Below are 8154 nucleotides of genomic sequence, written 5' to 3' on the forward strand. Positions count from 1 at the left end.
ATATATATATATATATATATATATATATATATAAGGCTAAGTGAGCTAACAAAGTGAATCCTTGATTAGTCTAAGATCTTACCTAACATATACATACTTTATATAATTTAAAATGCTTTACCTAGCTACCCAAATTTTTTCCACTTTTGTATTACATGCTCATGTATCAAACTTATTTTTGAATTTTGTCCCATGTGCATTGATTCTTTTTATTTTGTATTTGGGGTAATATTATTTTTCTTTTTTTTGTATCCCCTTATTTAATTACTTAATTTTTTTTTCAATGTACATAGTAATTTAATTATTTTGATTTCACATGAGCATGCTTCCCAAATTTTCAAATAACTTATTCAATTTAATTCCTCTTTTTTTTCTATCATCCCATGTTCCCATAAAATTCCCCATATTTAAATTATACACAACATCTATCTTAAGCTAACCAAGGATTCAACTTGGAATTTTTATTTTATTTTTCTGCTTAAGGCTAGTAATGTGGTTATGGAATAGAGAGGGTTAAAAAGCTCAAAGTGGCTAACAAGGGTGACATAAAAGGGTAGGCTTATTTGGGATAAGTGAGTGAAAACAAGTAATAGCCTCAATCATATGCAAGCATGTAAATACACTAAATAATGGACATATAGAGTGGAACAAAGTAAAGATTGCAATTATAGAGAAGAAAACACACAAGAATAAAATATTTATGGTTAAATAATGTAACCATATAAATAAGCTCAAAATCTCACAGGTTGTGTGTTCTTTAGCTCAAAAACCATGTTCCAATTTACGATCTTCAAACAAATTTAACACATAGAAAATTTTAATTTTTTTATTTAAATTAGTGAAATTTTTTTTTTAAAAATAGGGTCTAGAAAGAAACTTATTATTTTTCAACCAAGTAGTATTTAAATGCAAAAAATCAACTACACATGCAATCTATTATACAATGCAACAATGAACTAATGAAGAAAATAAGACATTGGTGTTGAGAAGAGAATAACTAACCCATGGAGATCGATATCGACCTTCCCACACTTAAAGGTTGCACCGTCCTCGGTGCATGCTAAGATGTACAAGTGGACGGGCTGCTCCAACTGATACCTTTCTCTATAGATTATGCAGATTGACTTGCCTGTCTTCCCATATAGAAGTTCTTCCTTTTTCCTTCCTCGGTGGCCATCCTGAAAGAAGAGAAAAATGGAGAAAAGTAACCCAGAAATAAAGATAAGAAAAATAAATAAAATATGGGTTGGTAATGCCAAATAATAAAGGTCTCAATTACATGGTAGCTACAACATGTAGTGAGAAAATAGTAGAAGCATACGGCATATCAATAGTGAAAGAATTGCAACAATGGGAAAAAGGGTGTGGGTAATGCAAAATAGTGTAAGTGCATATCAATGCAAAAGGAATATCAGTATTATAAAAATTAGCATTGACTTATGAATAATAATACCCAATTAGAATAAAACAAGTCATGAAGTACCAGAATAAGTAAAAAAGATGTAACAGTTGAATGAGAAAATTTTAACACCAATGAAAAAAAAATAATAATTTTAGAAAAGAAAATAAAAATATACCCAAAATTAAAATGCAATGGATGAAAGTATGCAAATAAATTAAATAAAATAAAATGGAAGTGAAGAGGGATGAGAAGTTAAAAAGATGAAGTAAGAAAGAAAGAAGAAAGAAGAAAAGATAGAAAAAAATTAGGATTAGAAAAGAAAAGAAAAGATAATTGGCACTAATCAGGCTAAGTTGTGCGACACGGGCGACGCGGACGCGTGGGTGACGCGGTCGCGTGGTGTGCGATAAGTTCAGGTGACGCGGACGCGTGACTCGAGTTGTTCTAGTGGCGCGAGAGCAGCCTCGCATACGCACAACTCTCTGTTTAACTGCATTTTGCCAAAAATCTGGGGTGACACGTTCGCGTGGGTGACGCGATCGCGTGGATGGCCATATTTACGAAACGACGTGGACGCGTGGGGCACGCGTTCGCGTAGTAAGGCTTGTGCTTTTAGCACTGTTCCAGCCCCATTCCAGCCTAACTTGCTGCCAAACACTCGTTTATGTCGATTTTACAGGGCCACGCATTCGCATGGGTGACGCAGACGCGTGGGAGGCATTTTTTCCACATGACGCGGACGCGTCAGCAACGCGGTCACGTGGATCGATTTGTGCCAAAGGCATGCCTCTAGCCACGCTTTCGCGTGACTCTCTGTTCAATCTTGTTTTCTTCCCAACGCACGTATGACGCGGACGCGTCGGCGGCGCTGTCGTGTATTTTGCCAATTTTTTTTTGTACAAAATGCAGAATACAGTATGCAAATGCTGATGCAGATGTTATGAATAATTCCAAGTTCAATAAAATAAAACTAAAAAAAAAACAAAACTAAATAAGATTGAAAATGGAACGATCATACCATGGTGGGTTGTCTCCCACCTAGCACTTTTAGTTAAAGTCCTTAAGTTGGACATTTGGTGAACTCCCTGTTATGGTGGCTTGTGCTTGAATTCATCCAAAAATCTCCACCAATGTTTGGAATTCCAGTAGCCTCCGGGATCCCAAACTAGGCGCATAAAGCCTTCAAGTAAGTTAAAGCAAGTGATAAGGCCCCAAGAGTGTTGATTGCCATAATGAATTTTGGGGTCCCAAATCTTGTTTTTGCACCCGTCTTCTTGTTGATCATTATGATTCCATCCGGGTAGCAAGCAATCTGAATTCTCACTAAAGCGGCCAAACAACTTTTTAGACCCATTCAGTTGAGCTTTACACAACCCTTGCATTTAAACTTTGAGCACACAACCATGTTGAACCTTGCTTGACAAATTCAACCACTAACCATCTTCCTCTTACTCTTAATGCCACAAAGAGCTCTAAGTTGACCATCCGTCTCCAGTAGCCCATATTCAAGTGGAATTAGAAAGCTAAGGGATATGAATTTTACCCACTTGAATGTTGTGAAGGATGATGGCAACTTAGGGGGAGGTATTTCTAACGAATTTACAAGCTCCACTCCCTTGTGCTCTTCTCTGACAATTTCCACCTCTTTGCAAGTTTTTTTAATATCAACCTCTTCCTCTTGGTAGCTTTCTTCCAATTCAATCTCTTCTTCATTGCTCACCAAGGGCATGGGAGGCTATGCTTCTTCTTCTTTAATCTCCATCTCTTGGCCAACCTCTTCCAAGTCTTCCATGGAGGTTCAGCATCTCCTAAATCTTCAACCATTTCTTCCTCTGCAACTATTATGGCTTCCTCCACTTGTTCCAATACAAAGCCATATTCCTCATTGTCCACCAAAGTTTTTAGTGTCTCCTTCATGCTACGCTCTTTTTTTGATTCTCCACATGCAGCCATGAGAGTACTTTGAGTGCTCAGATGTTGAGAAACTAATTTATTTACTACCTCGGTTAAGGCAGTCGCGAGTTCCACTACATCCCTTTGCATCTTCGCTTGCCCTTGAAGAAGAGTACGAAGGATGTCATCCATTGGAGATTGGGGTGGATATGAGGGTTCATTGGTTGGGAGAGAGGGCTCATAATATAGAGGTGGTTCTTCTTGATAAGGATATGGAGATGGTGAATATTGAGGTGGTGGTTCTGGGGAGTAATTGGATTGGAGTTGGGGTGGATATGAGTTAGGGTCGTCTGGAGGTGTTTGGTTGTAAGGGGCTTGTAAGTATGGTGGTTCAAAGCTATGTTGAGGAGGTGGGTCATAGGTATATGATGGGGGTCCACCATATCTATCGTCTTGGCATACACCTCGGAATGGCTCTTGACTATAGCAGTTAGGTGGGTGTTGGTTGTTGCGAAAGGGTCCACCATAACAATTGTTTTGGCATGCATTGTAGAATGGTCTTTGTCTGTGGTATTATAGAAGGTGTTGCTGCCAGAAGGGTTGATCAGATCCTCGTGGCTCCTTCCATCTCTGATTGTTTTGACCTTGATGCATGTTCCTGTTATAATTTCCATTCCTTGCAACAACATTGGATCCAAACTCAAAACGATGGGGGTGAGAACTCATAGTAACTAATAAAAATTAAAAATAAAAACAAATAAACATGCAAAGGAAAATAAAATAAAATAAATAAGAGAAAAGATTTGAAATTTGAAAATTGAATTTGAAATAAGATAATATATGATTTTTGAAAAAGATATGATTTTTTTGAAAAAAAATTTGGATTTTGAAATTTAAAACTAAGATAAGATAAGATAAAAAAATTTTTAAAATAAAAATCTGAAATTTTTTTAAATAAAAATAAATAAACAAGCAAAAAGCAAATATTTACAATAACTAATAATAAGGCACACGTTTGCAACTCTCCGGCAACGGCGCCATTTTGAAAGAGCAAAACTCTCGCGCGATCTAGAATTTTCGCAAATAAGTTCCCGTTGTAAGTATAGCTTCTAGACCGACAAGAATTCCTTTCTTACAAAAGTTTTGTTTGTCACAAGTAACAAACCCAATAAAATTTATAAACCGAAGTATTCAAACCTCGGGTCGTCTTCTCAAGGAATTGCAGGGAGGTATGACTTATTATTAGCTATGGAAAAGGTAGAATTTTGGGTTTTGAAAGGTTTGAACAAGAAAAATAAATTGTAGGAATTAATAAATTAATATCTAATAAAACTCTTGGCAAGGTGTGAAAATTTGAGAGTCCTATCCTAGTTATCCTTATCGATGGTGATGAGAATTGCGTTTTAATCCCACTTGGTTAACCTTTACTAAAGCAAAGGAAAGTCAAGTGGACTAATTAGTTTGATCGTCAGGTCCTAGCCAACTCCTAAGAAAGGACTAGAGTTATCGGAATTCAATTCAATTAGCAAAAAAATAGCAATTATCAATCACGATGAATTTGATAACTCAAGAGTCTCTAATTAATCAATTAGAGCCAAGAATATAAAAAGCTAAATATAAATCATAAATCTGAAATATCTCAATTGCATTAATAAAAGAAAATCAATCTAAACATAAAGAGTTCATAGGCCAATTTAGTAACATAAGTCAGATACGAATAAAAGCATTAGAATAAATAAAAATATAAAAGGAATATTGAACCTGATAAAGAGTTGAAATCATAAATCCTTTAAGAGGAATCCTAATCCTAAAACCTAAGAGAGAGGAGAGAACCTCTCTCTCTGAAAACTATATCTAAATCATGAAAAGTAAATTATTCGAAGACATCTTTATGAATGGATGCATTCTCCCACTTTATAGCCTCTAATTTATGTTTTCTGGGCCAAAAACTGGGTCAAAAACAGCCCAGAAATTGCGCCCAACGTATTCTGGTACGTACAGGTAGGGATGGCAATTTCCCCCGGCGGGGCGGGTATCCGCCGGGATTTACCCGCCGGGGAGCAGATATGGAGAGTGTTTTTTCTCCATGGGGGGCGGGGACGGGTACCCGTCTATTAAATGGGGCGGGGGAGGGGAAGAGATTTACCCGCCGGGGAGCAGATATGGAGAGTGTTTTTTCTCCATGGGGGGCGGGGACGGGTACCCGTCTATTAAATGGGGCGGGGGCAGGGGAAGAGGTACCCGCCCTGCGGATACCCGTATAAGACCCACAAATATAAAATTACATAAATGCCCATATATATATGTTAAGTTAATAACCCTAATGTTACTCTAGCAGCCTCACGCCCTCACACTTGCGCCCTCACTTCAGATTCACTCTTAGGCTCTCTCCTTCACCCAGCACCAGCAGCCTCACCTTGACCTAGCCACATCCTTCTTCCTCTGCCTCCAGCTGCTGCTTCTCTTCTCTAACAACAGCGTCACTGCCGTCTTCCTTCTACATCATCACCTCGCCAGCCACTCCAAGGTTCTCCACTACTTACAAGTCTCACCGTTGGTCACTGCCTCCCTCCCTCATTCACATCGCAAATCACCGCCGCCTCCTACTCCTTGCTCGTTCATCATCATTGCAGCCTACTAATCGGTCTTCCTCGTCTCTGCCTCCTCAAGCAGAATCGTCACCGCCACCAGCACAATCGTCGTCACCTCCAACAGCCTCTTCGCCGCTCATCGTCGCTGTCTCCCAAAGCCTCGTCGTCGCCGCATCAATAAGCCCCTTTCTCTTTGATTAGTTTCTTTCAAGTTTTTTGTTTCAACATTTGGGATTTAGGGTTTGTTCAACGTTTCAAATTATTTATCTTCTGTGTTTATATCTTTATTTCTGCAATTGTTGTTGAATTTTAATTTGAGAATTCATGATTTGTTCTATTGCTAATTTTCTGTAATTAAAATTGTTTGAAATTGTTAATCTTCTGAATTTTATTTCTGTTTGGACAATTGTTGTTGAATTTTTGTTTTAGAAATTTAAGATTTGTTCAATTGTTAACGTTCTGTGCTTGAAATTGTTAAGGTTCTGTGTTTGAGATTGTTAATTTGTAAAATCCGCAGATATCCAGGTCCCCGGCGGATACGGGGTCCCCATCACCCGTGGCGGAGACGGGGCAGGGACGGCGGGCGAATTGTGGTGACGGGGGCGGGGGCGGGGGGCATGTCCCCGCCCCCATGGGGACCCGTTGCCATCCCTACGTAGGGGTTGCGAGAAAATGACGCGGAAGCGTCGTTCACGCATTTGCATGGATTGCGTTTCTGCCAGGTCACGCGTCCGCGTGATCCACGAATTCGTATCGTCTAGCTTCAGGGAAGCTATAGCAAATTATATATCGTTGTGAAGCCCCGAATGTTAGCTTTCCAACACAACTGAAACCATCTCATTTGGATCTCTGTAGCTCAAGTTATGACCGTTTGAGTGCAAAGAGGTCAGGCTGACAGCTTTGCAGTTCCTTCAACTTCTTGTATTCCTTCCACTTTTGCATGCTTCCTTTCCATCTTCTAAGTCATTCCTGCCCTGTAATCTTTGAAAACACTTAACACACATATCAAGGCATCGAATGGTAATAAGAAAAGATTAAACATATCAAAATTAAGACCAAAGAAGCATATTTTCAATCATAGCACAAAATCAGGAAGGAAAACGTAAACTCATGCAAATCATATGAATAAGTGTATGAAAGATTGATAAAATCCACTCAATTGAGCACAAGATAAACCATAAAATAGTAGTTTATCAGGCCGTCTCCTTTGTCGTCGCCGTCACTCCCCTTCCTCCTCGCCGCCGGGAAGCAGTAAGCACTCTGACTCTCTGAGTGTTGATGCAGGTCCCAATCTTCATATTTGCAAATCAGTTCACTCGAAAGCAGACTAATTTAAGACAAATATAATTACATTTGGCATCAAAATTTTCATTATTTCTAAAATTGTGAATGAGTAAATAGTCTCTTATTTTATGAAACTGGAATAATCTTGTTGATTGTTGATTTATGATTCTTCTAAAATGATGATGATGATATTGATATATTGTTGGCTTGTTGTTGATTTTTCGATGATTATTGATTCGTGATGATTAGTGGTTTTGTTTAATTCTGAATTGGAGTTGGATTTAGTTGTGAGTTACTGGATTTAATTCTGAGTTGCTGAGTTAATAATATTGATTTTGTTGATGTTTGCTTATTCTGAAATGCTGATTTTCTAAAATGAGAATGATGTTACTACTGATTTTCTAATGATTACTAATTAGTGATAATTAGTTCCTGTGGGTAGTTGAATTTTGTTAATATTTTTTTGGTGTAGAACATTACGTGAAATTTTAAATTTTATTAGGTTAGAAATGATCAAATTTAAATATTTGAAACTATATATTTTACGTTAAATTTAATAAAAAAATTTATTTTTAACATGAATCTCAAAATAAAATTTTATAAATTTTTGTGGGACAAAAATAAATTACATTGGAACAAATATATTAATTTATATAGAATTATTACTTTTTTTTCCCTTAAACCTAGTGGGGGCAAGTGCCCTCCTTCTCCAATAGCTCAGTCCGTTCCTACCCAAACAAACTAACAAAAAGATAAGATATGATTTTAGAATTTAAATTAGATTTGATCTTAATGAATTAGATCAGATTTGATTTTAAATTTAAAATTTCTAAAATTACTACTAAAAAAAATCATAACTAAACAAATCTTCTAACAAACTCTAACCGTAAAACAAACTAAAACGAAGGCCAAAATTTTTGAAATTTAATGATAAATTATGCCTCCTACTGAATTTAAAAAGCATTATTGGGTTTCTTACTCTCC

General features: G+C 37.2%; 1 long non-coding RNA gene across 1 annotated transcript in view; it reads right to left on the reverse strand.

Annotated features, from left to right (window-relative positions):
* The window catches only part of LOC110266296, an 8171-nt gene extending 3031 nt beyond the window's left edge, over positions 1-5140 (reverse strand). Inside the window, exon 1 of the long non-coding RNA XR_002353525.1 lies at positions 5129-5140. This is a non-coding gene — a long non-coding RNA (uncharacterized LOC110266296). The remainder of the gene's footprint in view (positions 1-5128) is intronic.

The sequence above is a fragment of the Arachis ipaensis genome, chromosome B09, assembly GCF_000816755.2.
Source record: "Arachis ipaensis cultivar K30076 chromosome B09, Araip1.1, whole genome shotgun sequence".
Taxonomy (NCBI): domain Eukaryota; kingdom Viridiplantae; phylum Streptophyta; class Magnoliopsida; order Fabales; family Fabaceae; genus Arachis; species Arachis ipaensis.